The sequence below is a fragment of the Meleagris gallopavo genome, chromosome 1 (assembly GCF_905368555.1).
Source record: "Meleagris gallopavo chromosome 1, MGAL_WU_HG_1.1, whole genome shotgun sequence".
Lineage (NCBI taxonomy): Eukaryota > Metazoa > Chordata > Aves > Galliformes > Phasianidae > Meleagris > Meleagris gallopavo.
The window spans coordinates 41,581,235-41,598,069 of record NC_139404.1 but is presented as its reverse complement, the minus strand read 5'-3'; the positions used below and the strand labels follow the sequence as shown (position 1 = coordinate 41,598,069).

The 16,835-nt window shown below is 37.4% G+C and overlaps 1 long non-coding RNA gene across 3 annotated transcripts; it reads right to left on the bottom strand.

The window, feature by feature from the left end:
• Positions 1-743: 743 nt before the first annotated feature.
• Positions 744-16,824, bottom strand: LOC146545263 (uncharacterized). Of its 3 annotated transcripts, none has more exons than XR_014882891.1 (3): positions 16,380-16,824; positions 7,138-12,091; positions 744-6,174 (listed from the first exon to the last, which is right to left on the bottom strand). It is a non-coding gene; the product is annotated as an uncharacterized LOC146545263 (long non-coding RNA). The 3 variants fall into 3 exon arrangements; XR_014882893.1 differs by having other exon boundaries at positions 744-8,058; positions 11,100-12,091; XR_014882895.1 differs by having other exon boundaries at positions 744-7,279; positions 11,100-12,091.
• Between the last annotated feature and the right edge of the window lie 11 nt (positions 16,825-16,835).

Here is a 16,835-nt window from a genome sequence, read left to right as displayed (position 1 = left end):
CTCGTAGCATGATTTGTCTCAGATACAGACAAATGCTCCATCTGTTGAATGGAGATATTACACTGCGGAACATTTTGGTCTCTGTGAATGCATTTAAGGACGGATGCACATGCCATATATAGCAGGAACGCACTCTGGTAGAATTCTGCTAGCACTAATGTTCTCTTCACTATAGAAAGTTTCCTTTGAAATACAATGGTGATGGGTGCCTCTGTCCTTTTCTACCTTCTATGCCTGTCTATGACATGAAACAGATACCTCATTAACAAAAAACCTGCAGAAATTTCAAAACCCTGCTGCAGGGAACACCTGATGGGAAGAGTTCAATTAATTGAATTCCTTCTTCTCTGAATCAACTTTTGTAGCAGGATAAAATTTAAATTTGTAAGTTGTTTTGGGTTATAGATGCATAAATGCATGCAAAAATACAGCTGAGTGCATTCCAGTGGTATTAGCTCTGTTTTTGTGTACTGGTGGGAACACATTTTCTGCCTTACTAAGAAGGAAAAGAAGAAAAGGAAGGAAGGAAAAGAAGGAAAGAAAGAGACGGAAGGGAAGGAAAGAAAGGGGGGGAGGGAGGGAGGAGGGAAAGGAGGGAGGGAGGGAGGCGGAAGGAGGGAAGGAAGGAAGGAAGGAAGGAAGAAAGAAAGAAAGAGAGAAAGAAAGAGAGAAGAAAGAAAGAAAGAAAGAAAGAAGAAAGAAAGAAAGAAAGAAAGAAAGAAAGAAAGAAAAAGAAGAAGAAAGAAAGAAAGAAAGAAAGAAAGAAAGAAAGAAAGAAAGAAAGAAAGAAAGAAGGAAGGAAAAATTTATCACATTTTGTGGGCTATACTAGTCTGCCAGAAAGTTTCAGCTACAGCTCATCTGCCTTAGCACGGAGGTTAGATGGCCACTCACATTCCCCTCCAGTCCCATTTTCTATTATTTCCGTGATGTAGAAAGACCAATCTGCAGCTGATTTTACTCTGTAGGTGTTCTGCAGTTCAGGCAGCTCTATGAATGAGAATCATATTTCATAGGTATTTTCTAATGCCTACTCTCTGTCACAGATTTCCTCAATAGTGTAATTGCCCATGTTCTTATGTAACTGGAATTTATAGGAATGACGTTTTATTTTTTTCCTCAGGAAGAGAGCAATTGCCAGTTTCCCTGACATTAAAAAAATCACCTAACTGCTTTAAAATAAAAAATAATAACCGTGGAATTCTAATATTCGTGATTCCAAGGAAATGACTGTGTGTTATGTTATGAGCCATAATATTTCTTATAATTGTTCTGTTTTCACCTGTTTAGTTGTTGTCATTTTGTTGTTGTTGTTTGTTTTGTTTTTCCCAAGAGAAATGTAAAAGCAGAAACTTCAGTATTAAAAGTCTTTGCTTTCTCATCACGTTGAATGTTCTTCACATATTATCTTCAGATACCCTGGATCAGGCACAACTGAGTTTGGACAATTATATTTTTTTTCCCAGTAGAACTAAACTATCTTCTATTTCCCAGATGTTCCTGTATTTGCTTTTTCTAACTGTTTCCTACATCTGTCGCTCCTTCTATTCATTACATGCAAGTATTTTTAAGCCTTTTAAGAATTTATGCCTTAAATCACCTTGTTTTCTACAAGGTAAGAAAGAGCCTTGTTTTCTTGCAAAGGAATGTCCCAGAAAAACTTTTATAAGTAAGACAAATTCTTAGACCTCCTTCTATCCCTCTTTCTTCTTAAGTATTTCTCAGCTAGAGAAAACACGTATAGCTCTTCATTAATGTTGGTCCACTTGGGAATCTCACTTTATCTGCTTGCCCTCAGAGTGATTTAAACAGTCTATCCAGGCCCACAAATCATCTCCATTCACAACTGTGAGACATCTGAAGATAGTGAAACTATTAGGCAAACGGTAGATTCATTAAAGAACAGATATCTTTATTTACTTTATCACTAGAACATAAAAATACCATCTCTACATTTGGATGACACCTAAAACAAAAGCTATATGCACCAGAAAGGAGAGAACCACTCTGGGAGATACTGAAGACTATAATACGGAAGAGTCATTGTTTCCAGTTAGCAGTCTTATGCCTTAGAAACAAAAATAAGCACAGTGAGAATAAATGAAATCCAATTCAGGCTGTTTGTATTTTGATATTAAATGCATTAATTTGTCTGAGATTTTTGTGTTCATGTGTGGTTTTTGTTTGGGGGAGAGGGATGTTGTATCCAAACCTTGCAGGAGATGTAACAAGTACGGAACTGGAAGATGAATCATTCAAGATTCATTCGCCTAGGAATTATTTCACAAGACAAAGTTTTTAAAGAGCACACTGGCTCAAGATGCTAATTCATCATATCAAATGCAAATTTAATTGATTTAAGCCGCTTTGCCCCTACAGTAGTTTGGCTACCAGCAGTTTAAGTTAATTTGCTTGATGTAAAACCGGGAACGTTACTTTCTATCATGTCAGCTCAAGAAGAGTAGAGAACATCTGAAGTGTAAAGTAGACAGTGCAGATGAATTTCTCAGGTAGTTTAAGTCTGCAGCATCAATTTCTTTGTCACAAAATATATCTAGGGTTTTTCATTCAGTTTAGTCAGGACAGTGACGCTCAAATTTTAGCGCTGTGTTCAAATGCTGAAAGTCTTAAGACTCTGGAGACCATCTGTGCTGCTGCTGACAGTATCATAAAAAAACTTGGAAGTCAGGGAAGACATTTCACACACTGGATCATTCCTAAGTAAATAAAAAATTAACCATCCTCTCCATTCTAAACTCCATCTCCTTTAGGCATTCTGTCATATTTGAAATTTGTGAGATTGTGCACTTTAAGGAAACATTAAAGATCCAATGGAATGATACTAAAATTTACTGTTGTAGAAAACAAAACAAAACAAAAAACTATAAGCAATCATGTTATTATCTGATTCAGATTTTATTTTTTAATACACAGCAAATCTATGACACATTTTGCAATGAGCTGCAAATCAGCACAGATTTATGTACATCTAATGGCTAAGAAAGCATTTCTTTAAGTTTTAGAGTTCCAGTATCTGAAGCTGTGAAAGCGGCACTCTGCAGCCTCTGCATCTGAGGACTATATGTTTGGCAAAGGCTTTTATTCATGATACTTTGACACTTCAAATAGCAACAACATCTTAGCACCCCAGAGGCCCACAGTTCTCCAATCGCACAATATTTTAGGTGTTATCATCTCAATAGAATGATCTAAAGTCTCATTTTTTCTTTTATTTTTCTATTTTAAGCATAGTCATTACACTTTTGAGACACTGAGATTCCCTAACCCTTCCGTTGGCAAAATAGATTCTGTCTTTATGACTGTAAAGCAAGTATGGAATATAAGCAGCTATATGTATGTGCAGTTAAAACTGTTATGAACTGCTAAAATTATGAACCTTTCAGTCATGTGTATGTATAACTGTTTGGGCATTGTTTAGGAAAAGTTATTTTTGATAAAATAGGCTGGAAGAAAACTATCTTCCCTCCTACTCCTACTTTCCATTTTTTTTTCTTTTACTGGTATCTTCATACTAGCGAGCAGTGCAGTTTAGAAGTGCCACCACAGTGTGTCATGGGAGTTATGCTTTGGACACCTCCTGCTTACTTTCACCTCTCAGCAGTGCATCCTCAGGCCAGACTGCATCTTTGTCATTTCTTGATTACATATTTTCTCCAAATAGCCAACTTAATCAATTTTTCATTTGTGTCCAGTGAACCATGAATATTTTAATGCAACTTTCAGCATGTAATATATACAATGGACATGGATGAACAGCCTGATGTAACTCTATTGAAGACTGCATATTCGTGTGATTCACTGTTTATTAGAGTGATTCTGCTTGGAAATTTTGTGCTAGATTGAAAGAGCAAAATGAAATTGATCTGAATTCAAAAGGGTGACTGCCTTTTTCCAACAATATTCTGATTTTGTCAACAATTGTTCATCAGTTTTCCCTGGAATATGGCAACCAAATATATGTAGTATTCATTGTTATATTGCAGTTATTATATAATGTCGGTAGGAATTGGACCCTGCACTGTGAAATTATTGAAATTATTCTATTTTGTCTCTTAGGCCACCTTCCCAAATTTCTTAAACAATCGCACTGTTTCCTTGTACCCAAGAGACAGTTTCAGTTTAACTAGTTACTTAGAAATCATGCAGTCACGAAACTACCTTGTGTTAAAAATGCAGAGGAATATTTCCTTTGTGCGCAGTAGAGAAACAACGTGTTATTATTACTGTAAATCAGTGAGATCATGCTGATACCTTCAATTTAGCATGATACGGGTTCCTCACCAGGAGACCGTAACAGGTTTCCTAACTATCAGTAACCTTTCAGTTTTCATAAGAGGAAGCCTCAGGAGTCACTGATGGTCTTCCACAGTTCGGCTGTAGCATGAGAAAAAACAATCATGACCTCATTTTGTAAAAGTGCCTCCTGTATTTGTTTATTATTTTTACTTATCTTCCTTCTTCAAAAAATTTCATTAAGCAGGGCAAAAGAACTATTTTTACTTATATTTATTATTCATATACAAGGTGCTTTGCATCACCATTTATGTGTAAATCATTTTAAAAAATGTTAGATTTGATTGCTCTTGATGTATTAGTTATCTTTAGAACCAAAACATCTTTAGAACCACAGTGAGCTGTGGTTTCAGTACTGTGCCAGTGTGCAGATTCCAAATCTACACCCTTTCTGCAACATGCAGCCTATGCGGGATGAAAAGCGTCTATGTAATTTGCACATCTGTAAGCTGAAATTTGCATGTATAGCATTTAAGAAATTCCTTGGAGACCAAAAAGCAGACATCCCGATAAAGAAAGACAGGGTGGTAATAGGAATATTTTACAACAGCAAACACAAGCAACGAATCATTTGCAAACACACAAAAACAAAGCAAAACAAAACAAACAAACATTTTTCTGAAAAAAATGAATTCAGGCTTTTCATCTGATGAATATTTTGCATTTGCATAACACCTTTCAATTTTGCTTTTCAAGCATTAATTAACTAAAGCTGTGTCTAAACTAGTATGCAGCTGTAAGTATATGCTGCTCTGGAAAAAAAAAAAAGAAAAAAAAAAAGCGTCATCTGCAGCAGGCTATACCAGCCTTGTAGCCTTGTTTGTATTGGTAAGGCTTATCACTGGGACTGTTGAAGAGATGCAACCTTTACCCAGTTACTTATCAAAATCATCAAGAGCAGAGCATCCTGCTCCTGACCAGGTGTCATGATAGTAGATCCACATGTGCAATTGCCATCCATTTCCAAGCTTTTTTCTCCCCCACTTCTTCCCAACATAAATATATTTGACTGGGAAAAGAACAGTAGTGCTGTCCTCACTGCGGGTAAACTGGGGGATTCAACTAGAATAGAGTGCTCACACCTCAGTTTAGCACAGTGATGTCAGCCATACCTTGTGCTGCAGACATGATCTCAGCTTCAGACCACACCCCTTGTGCATTGATTAGTGCTGCTGGAGCCATGTTTAATTGAGACCCAGAGGCCACTGTTTTCTAATCACTAGATGACGTAGCCCCAGTCCTGCAGACACCTTCATACATGCCTAATTCTATGATGAATGGCATGACTCAATTGCTGAAACACTAGCTTGTCTGTATCTGTAAATTTCAAGTATACCCACAATGAAGAAGAATATGAACTGTTGATTTAAACAGAGAACCCTAGATTGCAACTCTTCATTTTAATGAGATACTTCTGAAATTCTTTGGGCATTAACTGAAAATGTTTTAACAATACAACATTAAAAGTATGTTTAAAGAGTATGAAATGTACCTGGTGGTCCATTGCAACATTTCACATTGTTGATTTAGGTAAAACTGAAATTTCTGAAAATCAGGAATAAAAACTTGGGGCAAAACAGCAAACTTCAATTCTTTTCTTTCTGCTCCTTTTTCCCAGCCTCCTCTGGACGTACAAATACTCCAGCTGTACTCACTGGCAACTGGTGAGATAGACTGGTATTCACTGTTAGGGCTAATAAGCACAGTCTCACTCTATAGGGCTGTACCTCTATGAGCAATGCAACTTGTTGCAAGTGAACTTCTCAGCCTCTGTTTCCACAGAAGTCATCAAAGGGAAAAGATTTGGTTATGCAGATGAGTAATGAGGTCCCTTTGCTGTGGGAACAGACATTTGAGGTCCTAATGAAGAAAGAATAATGTTAGATAGCATCACTATAGAGCTAAGGGGTATGCAGAAAGAGTGAAGAAATTAAAAAACTTAACAGGTGTGGCATGTTATCTGTGACAGGCTTATACAGGTACAACAAGTGTAGATAGCTTTGACTCTTTGCAGTCCAAAGCTGCAGCAAGAGGATGTGCATCATGAGTAGAGAGAATTATCCTCTGTGTAGGTTTTCAGAAGTTCAGCTCATATTTACCTTAACAGAGAATACAACATACTACTAACTGACTTTACTACTCTAAAAATCACTTCTGAAGTTTCTCAGAAACAAACATTAGAGATAAGGATTTGGCCATTATTTTCATATTAGTTTATGATGGATAGTTCAAATATAATTCTAACTTTATCAGGTAAGCCAGTGCTGGGTGATCCTGTACATCTTCTTTTAGTGGAATAGGGCTTGCAGTTGTGTTTGGAAATGCTTGCAGTGTGCAAGCACCAGCATCATCACTGCATAGAGGCTTTGTACTAGAGGCAGATTCCACAAATGATTCTGACAGTAATTTCTATTCTTCACAAGGTAGAAGGAGAGGGTACTTGTTTGCCACGTGTAACAATACACAGCTGTTTTCTGTCATTTGTTGCACCTTCGCATATAAGTTTCTGTGACAGATTCTTGCCAGACCATACCCTTTGTGGTCATAGAGTTGACTATACATCAGTCCTGGTTGTAGATTTATGCACCTAACCAACTAGATCTATTTTGAATAGTGCTTCATGTCATTACACAGGCCTACATGGTCGATCATAGTCACAGTCAGGGATTGACTAATTTCACTCTAATTCTATACCTTCTAGTGCAAGGGATCTAGTTTTAAATAATACAAGTAACCTTACTCATTAAAATCAGTGGGAGTTAATAATATAAGCAACTTTGAGGATTTGGACCTGAGGCAATACTAAGTCAAAAGTGTCAATACCTCTTTGTTACATAAATATAATCCTCATATACTACTTGTCAGTAATATGGATACTAGCCACTAGGAGGATGGATCAGAAATCAAAGGGTCATTCCTTTTATCCTCTAGAGTCGAGGTCCAGGGGCCTGTGGCAATCTTCTTGCTGAAACAATAATTAAACAATTAGTTGGGGAAAATCTGTCCTTGACCAAGAGGCACAGAATAGTTACACTGTTTATAGGGAAGCAAGTCTGCTCCACTGTAAGGAATCCTACCCTAGTTCAATCCAAAGCGACATATTCAGAAGATATATGTCTTGATATATATTTATCTCTTTGCTATGATTAACTGTTTCTTCCCAGTCTTCTTTTTGGTTTGTCAGATTCAAGCATGCATCCCACATGGCTTTGCACCCTTTGAAAATCTTTCTGTTATCAGCTGGTCTCCAATACTATCTCTTACTTTGAATTTAGGTCAAAAACATTCATACATGTCAAATCTTCCTAAATATTTCCTTAGAGACCTCTTCCCCTTATTGGAGCTAATGCTAAATCTATCAAAACAATTGTGATTCAAATTTCTGAAGAACATAAACAGTTTCAAATGTAATATTAAATTTGAAATTGGCAAAGGAACAGAAAATACAGTATAAAATATATTGCTCCTTCAAGACAGTAGGTTCAATATTTTTAAAAATTGTTTTTGTTTGTATGTTTCTTTGTTTTTATCGGTGGGAGGTGGTGGTTTGGTTTTGCTTTGTTTTTCTTTTTCATTTCTATATCTTAAATTGGTCCTATTTGCATTGCTTTATTTTGAAGTTAACACCAGATTGATGTTAAGTCAATGTTCTGTCGAATTAATTTGCCTTCCGGTTAGGATGAAGGTAAGAAATTCTTTTGAATATGAATTACCGGCCAGTCTCAGGAGGTTTGTTCTTTTCTCCTAAAGGAGAGAAACATTCATCATTCATTGTTCCGGAGATCAATCTTTCCTAACACATTTGCAGTTGTTCATTTCTGTAAGAAGGCCTTGATCAGAAAAAACTCCCACTGGCTTCAATGCAGAAGCTTCAAAAAAGCACGTAAAATGTGAATTTAATTGTTTCCAGGTATTACATCATATACAGATTCCGACCTTACTGAAAAAAGGTTTTTTTTCTTTTTTTTTTTTTTTAATAAGAAATGGAGTGAGAGAAAGATTTAGAGGCTGTTTTAGCCTAGAATTTTCATATGTTATCTATTAAGAAGCTTTCTTATTCTTCATGGTACACTAATTTTCTTTAAACGTAATTCATGAACTGTCAGTATGCTAGAATAAGATTGTGAAACAGCAGCTTTCTGCCACTGTGGAATTATGTGTGATACTTTCCATCCTTCCCTACATGATACAGGATTGAGGGGTGTAAATCTTTGTTATTGTCCTGCATGAAAATAGGCTGCAGGGATGGAGGTATTTTGTCATTTAGAGAAGGTTTGTACATTTTTCATGAATGGCTAGTATCCTGAAAGAGAGAAAGATTGTATATCTGGCCCATATGTGAGCTGACATCTGGAGAGGATCTCCATGCAGATGAAAACAGGCATGCTGGAAATGTACATCAGAAAAACAATATCAAGGATTTTGATGTAAAGTTGAAAAGTGATAGGCTTAATGGGTGCAGGTACTGTCAGAATCTCAGGAACTAGCATTAAAGAACTTCTCTAATGATTAAAATAGTGTTCACCTTCAGGGGGCATGTATTTCAGATGTTTGGCTCTAAAAGATGTTCAACAGACCAATACTCGGAGACATGTTTCTTTCTGAAAATCATTTTTAGTTGCAAAGGTCAGTTTTTCTAAATGCTAATTACTTAAAATTACTTAAAAATGAATTTCTCTCTTGAAGTGTTAAATAATGCCCCTAACTTGGATAATGAACCAATTGTTCCAACTCAATTGAGTGAGAGACTTTAGAAATATCAGATGAAAAATAAAATATTAACCCAAGATATTTATTTATCTGAGGAATCAGATCTGGCCATGAACATCTCAGCAGTTTAATGAATTTCAGAAAATATTTATTCAGATGTGCTTATAGCCCCATATTGTATCTATATCCCTTTCCCCCCTTCCTCCCCCCAGTATAACTATTTTTGGTATATTTTTAAATAAGGAAAATTATTTTTATGTGTATATGTCTTCTCAACTGCTAAACCTCTTCCAGGAATAGGAAATTTTCTTGATGTACCTGGTATATTTCCAACATGTGTTTTGTAATGGGTGCAATCTCAGCTAGAGCTCCTGGAGCTGTTCTCAGATCCATTTTAGGTTTTCTGATAAAGGCTTTATGTCAATTATTGGTGACCCAGACACAGAAGCTTGGGTCACAGTAGTTCATCCAAACTGCTTTATTAGATGTAGATGCCACAATAGTCAGAGCTGCTACTAAGTCAGACATTTACACCAAAGAATATAACCACAAAGCACTATTGTAGCATGCCATATGAACTGCTGTGAAAAGTAATTATGTATTTCGTAAGAGGATTTAAAAAAAAAAAAAGTAAAGGAGGGTATTAGATGGATCATTTAGCTCTATCTGATGTTTCCATGATTACTGTGCAGTTGTGGAAGAGCTGAGAATTTAATTCATGTCTCTTAACACACTTTAATCAAAATTATAGAGTGAAGAAAAAAGATCTAATAGTCTGCTGGAGGAAAAAAAAAAAAACACATAAGGAAAGGAGCAATTGTTTTGTTATGTCCAATCATTAACAGAAGAACTGGTTTACTACACCAAATGCCTTACTGGTGTCACATTCTATCCCTGATACACATCCTGCACTGGTAGATTTTTAAGGTAAAAACAAGGCAAATATGAAATAGTCTTTTTACTTCCTAAATCAGGTAATCGGCAGTTTAAGTACATTTGGAGCCAAAAACTTGTTTAATCCATTCTATTTACAAGTCCTACAATAGGCAGGTTTTTCATTTGTATACCTGAGTGATTAATTTCTTTCAGTTCTTATTGCAGACTGTTCAGGTACCTAAATGACAGACATTTACACCATTAGAGAAAGAGTAGAAACATACAAGGGGGGAGAATGTTGTAAATAGAAAGAAATGGTCAGTTGAGTCACAGGACATCAGCTCAGTACCCAGTGAAAGCAAGGACAGAAAGAGATTTGGGGCTGGATGAACAATGTGTTGACTGGAAGTTCTTCAGAGACAGAGTTTGACTCCACATCTGGGGAGTGGTTCTCTCCCTTGAGACTGAATGGTGTTTATGGTTAGGAGTACTTGGGGCTTGTAGATTGTAAAACTAGTACTGTATCTGAAATTATCAATAAAAACCTACTTACAGAGGGGCAAGCTGTCTATTTTGTTTACTGTTGTATTAAAGTAAGGATAATCCTTACATGGAAGTCCTCTACACAGGACACAGTGGCTAAGGTGGTGCACCAGTTGGATCCAATTTTCAGATTGTAACTTACAAGATTTCCTGCAGTGAAGGCTATGCCTTCACTGCCCTCACTGTCAGGGAATGCAGGAGAGCTATACCAATGATTGTTGGGGAATGCAGGATAGTGGAAAAAAGAAAAAAAAGAAAAAAAGAAAATGTTTAGGAAACAATATACAGAAGCGATAAAGACCTAGGAAAATCATGATTCATATGACCTCCAGTAGCCATTTAGTTTTGCCTATTTGCTTTTTGAATTCATTCATTTTTGTCCTCTATGGCAGGGCTGGCAGTCAGACCACAGTTCTGATTTACAAGGGCTGCTCTGAAAGTAATGCCTCCTACTTTATTATGTTGGCATGACATCAGAGACTGATGTTGATGGTACAGCAGAAGTTGAACCTTTCCACCAATATTCCATTACATTTTGTTTCAGTGTGACAGATGGCAGCAGAGGGACAGTCTGACAAAATGCCATCTGACATGGAAGTACATATAAAGCAAAGGCGTGTAATTGAATTCCTCCATGGGTAAAAAATGATACTCACTGACATTCATTGACATTTGTTGAACATCGAGACCAAACCGTGGATGTGAGCACAGTGAGGTGGAGGTGGTACATTTCATCAGTGGTGATAGCAGCATTAAAGTCAAACCACATTCCAGATGGCCAGAACAGCTGTCAAACCATGACATGAAAAGCATCTCAATCAGCTCATCCATGTAGATCAGTGGTTTATGACTAGGGAACTGTGTACACAGCTGAATATAATGCATTGGAAACAATGGTGACAATCTTGAAATGTGACAAAGTTTGCATCAGGTGGGTGCCATGAATTCTCACACAGGAACAGAAAGAACATCAAATGCAGAACCTATGGAACCCACACAAGTCTAAACATGACAGTTTCCTAGATCATGTCATTGGCGGTGGTGGGATGTGGTATCACCACTATGAACCAGAGTGAAAATGGCAGCCTGTAGAATCCACGTGAATTCCCCATTGAAGAAAAAGTTCAAGATGCAGCCCTCAACAAGTAAAGTGATGTGCGCTGTTTTTTTGGGATAGGAAAGGAGTGATCCTTGTAGATTTCCTGGAACCTGGATAAACCATCAACTCTAACCACTACATTGCAACATGGACTAAGCTGAATGCTCAAACTCCCAGAGTCAGGCCAGAGAAGATAATCTTTTACTGGCAAGTCAATAATTCTAGGCCCCATACCAGTCTGAACATGATGGAACACATTGCCAGTCTTCACTTGACTGCCCTAAAACACTCACTGTATAGTCCAGATTCAGTGCTTTCTGACTTCTACCTGTTTGGGCTGATGAAGGTTTTTGCATGGGCAAAAAATTCGTAGCAATGCCACCATCATAATAGCTGTGATATAGTGAGTCATCTCCATTGGTGCAGGCTTTTGTTTATCACTGGCAAAAATGCATAGCTAATATTGGTGACTGTTGAAAAAAAGTGTTCTTTACTGAGAATTTGCTCTGTCAGATAGTGTTATTGTGCTCTTCATATCTGTTGTAGTTTCTGTGGAAATAAATAGGTGGCATTAGTTTCGGAGCAACTAAACTAAAATATTTTAACTTTGCTGTCTGATTATTTCTGCTGGCCCTTGTATTTACACTATAAGTAATCACTCTTTCTACATTTTTTCTCCATAATATAGACTTCTTTCATAGTAATCAGATATTCACAGTTTTTCAGATTGAAAAGTGTTACTGCTAATGGATTTCTCATCATATATTAATCTGTATCTTAAAATTTTCACTGCCATTAGCTGTCCCCCTTTTCCTCATACTACTACGTTCTTTTTCAGTTGGGTTACCTGCTATGTTGAAATTGTAGGCTCAGAATGAATGTTTACAGTATCATAATGAGATTTCCAGCTTCATTCCTGATTTCATCCTGAATATTTGTTATTTTTCTTTAACCAATTGAGCTGAGGTCATCAATGTGGCTTTTATCTGTCAGTTTATCATCAGCCACCAGTCTTCTGATTCTCTCTTGCAAATTTTCTGAAGTAAGTCGAAAAGCACAAATCCATGAACTCTCTGAGGATACATCAACCAGTTTCCTGCATTTAAAACAGTTAGAATCCCAACACTGAGCTTTCTCTCTTAACCTATTCGACCATTTAGTCTAGTGTCGCATATTCATACACTTGGCTGCACTTAAAGCAGACAGAAGTATTTATGATGTTGTAAAATGAAGCTGTCAGAGTACTAGAAGCAGACTATGCATAGTAATCTCAAACAAGCAATGGGTAATTTATTCTGCTTCTGAGGGAGCTTTTGCTGCTTCCATGGAGGTGCTCACTGCTGCAGTCAGAATGAAGTCCCACAGTGTGGCATAGCCAATCCAGCTGCTCAGCTTTGCTCAGATGGGAAATCCTCCTCCCATATCTCTTGTCAACTCAATCTTTTTTGTCTCCCTGCATGCTATTACTGACAACTGTCAGACACCTCAGTAAGTGACTTTAGTTAGCACAGCAAAAAACTCTTTATTCACTTTCCTATGTCAAATCAGTTTTCCATTCATTTAAAAAGTGAAATGATATAAGCCCAAAGCTTGTTAACAACCAGATCTGACACAAGGAAAGGGTCAAGAGTCTGCCCAGTGGGAATGGAAAGAGACCTCAAGTCTTTTTAGGGCTGCAAGACATTAGGTTAGATGAAGTTATTTCATGCGAAACCACTCTGAGCTGCTGAGCTGTCCTACCACATAGCCAAAGGGGGAGGTCTCGTGCCTTCCTTTCTTTTTGATTCCTTCTTTTACTTAGCTCCATCTCCTTCCTTCTTTCTGTCCTGCTTCTGATTCAACTCCTCCCTTCATCAGCTTTGGAAATCATACTGTCTGACTGATCTTGTTTGATCATGAGATAAGCCAACTCACAGCTTCAATCAGTCCAAAACAGACAGAGGAAACTCTTGTTGCTGGGTTGGAATTTGAGAGAGTTTCTTCAGCTTTCCAGGAGATTGGATAAGGTCCCAGAGGCTATGTGAGATAGCCTTTTATTTTTGGTGCTGGAACCAAGTGCTAGGTATGAGGAAAGAATGGGAATTGGAGGGCGTAGCACATCTGTACTTTGTTGCATGTAAAAAGTTAATTTGGCTCTTTGCATTCTCTGAAATTATACCTATAGACTGATATGGTTAAAACTAGATTGCACATTTCTATGCTGCAGTGTTTTTTCCAGAGGAATGAGTGAAATGCTTACTGTGAGCTGCTTTGGAAAATGGCAAAATAAACTTTTTTGTTTATTAACTTTAAGCTTTCTGATCAAGCACCAAAGATTTGCATCCAGATTTATTGTTCATTATCTATCTATGTGGCAAGTAATACTCTAATGTCTACAGTTTCTTTTCTTTCTCCATTAAATAACGGAGTGATAGGATAGGCTTTCTTAGCATTTTAAGTCCACTACACCACTACATAAACATTTTATGGAGTGTTCTAAAAAAAACAAAACAAAACAAAAAACCCAAAACAAAACAAAAAAACAACCAAACAACCACCACCACCAACAACAAAAAACCTGTACCTGCAAGCTGTATTGGCTGTCATTCATTCCTTACTTCGCCTAAGGGGAAGATACTATATGATTTGGCTGAGCAGAGCAGCTCATGGGTTAAAAATGGGATGTTACCAGCTATTTGCCTTTTATTTTTCACATGAAAAGAGAATGATTTAGGAGATAACTGTGCTCAAGACTTGAGCTGTGGCTTTCTTGTTTTTTGTGTATCCCTATGGCATGCTGGAAAGGGCCCTGGTCTGGAATGTTGGCCCAATGTTCTTGGAAGATCAGAACTGTAGTTTAAAGAAAACTAAGGACGTGTACATACAAATGCGGAAAGTCTGAGGTGCTTTGGAAGTTTAAGAGACAGCTAACTAAACTGTTGTGTCAACACTGCCTACAAAATTAACCTGTCCCTCTGACAAGTTTGTCTGCTCTCTGCTCCATTTGGTTTATGTGCTGAAGAACAGAAGTTAATTTCCCTACTACTGCATTTTCTTATGTTTTTGTACATGTATTTGTATAAAAACCAGTAAGTTCTTTTGCTCTTTATGATACTTTTGTCTGGGGTTCTATAGATTAATTTAATACCAAGTGAAATAATATGTATTCATTTATTTATGGTTTATTAAATGTCTTGTATTTTTTTTTTCTTTTTCTCTCTCTTTTTTTTTTTTTTTTTTTTCCTTTTTTCTTGCTGTTGGTGGTGGTCGGTTTTGGGTTTTGTTTTATTTTGTTTTCAAAGAACAATGTTCCTTGTTCATAGGATTCTCTCCTTTATCTTACAGGTACTGTCTTTATTCCTGGATTTGGTTAACTTAATTGTGACTAAGCACTTCCTCTTCTCCCTCAGCTGTGGGGAGAATGTCTGCTTCTTAGTGCTGGAGTCTCTTACAATTCATTGCATAGCTACATGTATGCAGCATTATGATTGACTTGCATAAAGGGAGCCAGTTCCCACATTAGATAAACTTAGTTTTCAAGTACTTTGCATCTTCTGGTAGAAGAGGAACAATTTACATTGTATTTTAATATTTCAATAGATTAAAATTGTGAGAAGACTATTCAGGAGTAATAAAAACAACTACATATATAGCCAGGTTCTCAATTCTTTTTGTAATTAAGAAAAAAAAAAAAAAAAAGAATATTATTCTACAGATAAAGCTATTTCATTTTACCTCTGCTGAGAAAAATTGTTATTTGAATATTAATTGTTCTCCAGGAAATGTTACACTGATTTGATTTTTATGCCAAGTATGCCTTGAACTTCTGTTAGGGACTGAAAAAATTTCCCTGTCCTTTATGTACAAGAAAGTCTCCTCTTCATGGTACATGCAACCTGAGAAAGCAAAAGGAAAGACTTCTACAGGCTTAATGTGTTTGGGCTTATATTCATAATGCCAAAAGCAGACTACTTAAAATCCTCCCTGGCAACAAGATGAGAAATCTGAAAGTTTCATTTTTGCTTCCTTATTTTTATGTTACTTGGTTGATTACTCAAACAAGGCTTTTTAAGAGTCCCTCTCTTTGTAGTCACAGCTCAGAGAATTTAGAGACTTGGGACTGAACTGAAAATATGTGGGGCATTCCCAGCACTGCTAGTAATAGGTAACCAATGGAATGGGCCTTTGCTTTGTTTTCTTCAGTCTGCTGTAAATATCTTGACTGAGGGAAGAAAGGGGAATTTTAGATGGAAAGAAAAAAAAAAAAAAGGCCTTTTTCAGATAAGTCCTCAGTCTGGTTGAGTACTATCCAATCATTCTTCCCCACCCTTCCACCATCATCACCTCAGTTAATAATTCAGTACCCTATTATGTTGCACATTTGGTCAGCCACATAATGAATTTGCCCTGTAATACGTGGAAGAAAAATCAAACTGGAAAAAAAAAAAAAAAAGATACAAATAGAAAGATAAGAATTTACATCTAATATGTACCTATTAAAATAACTGTACAAAGTAGAGGACTAGAGTGCACTGTGTTGGGGGCTTCCTGTTCCAGGACTCTCACCTACCGGCATCAGCCTTTGTGGTGCAATGGTTCCTCCTTCCCGTGCTATGCTCTAAATGAAGTTGAAGAAAGGGAGAGAGAAGGGGGGGGGGAAAAGTTGTTTTCCTCCTGAAACTTTACTACGACTCCCTCGTTCCCAGAGGGTTCCAGCAGACAGGAACTGTAGCGTGCATTAATTTCCCTTTTGGCAAAGCCAGCTCAAAATAATAACAAAAAAGAACCTGCAACTTTCAAGTACGAACTGAATCTTTCGTGCTGCTGCCTCGCTTGTTCTCTGCTAGGCCACACTTACCAGGTTGTCGGAGGCCCCATTAGCCACGCAAAGGTCTGCAAAGTCTTTCATGCATATAGATACTTCAAAATCTAGGGAGAGCAGAGGGGCCACATAGGTCTAGCTTTATCCCTTCATCTTCCCATTACTTGTCCAACACTTTGTAAAGAGGTACTGCTCCTTGATCTGAAAGGCACGTTATTATGTACTGAGAACTGGTGTGGCAACTGTTGCCAGCCCTTCATTAACGCTGGTGTTTAGCCGAACGACTTGACCTGAAGTGGCTGGAGCCTCCCGGGGAAAGTTTTCAATCCTTTTGTTGTGTGTTTTTGCAGAGTTCCCCACCGGAGCAAAACCCCTTCTCTCCCATTTGCTGGCTGGCGCCCGGGGGCGATGAGGCTGAAAGTTTAGAGAGCTCTGTGCATAACTTCACATCACAACAGCAAGTGCGTGTTCCCTTGTGTCCCGTCCCCCCCC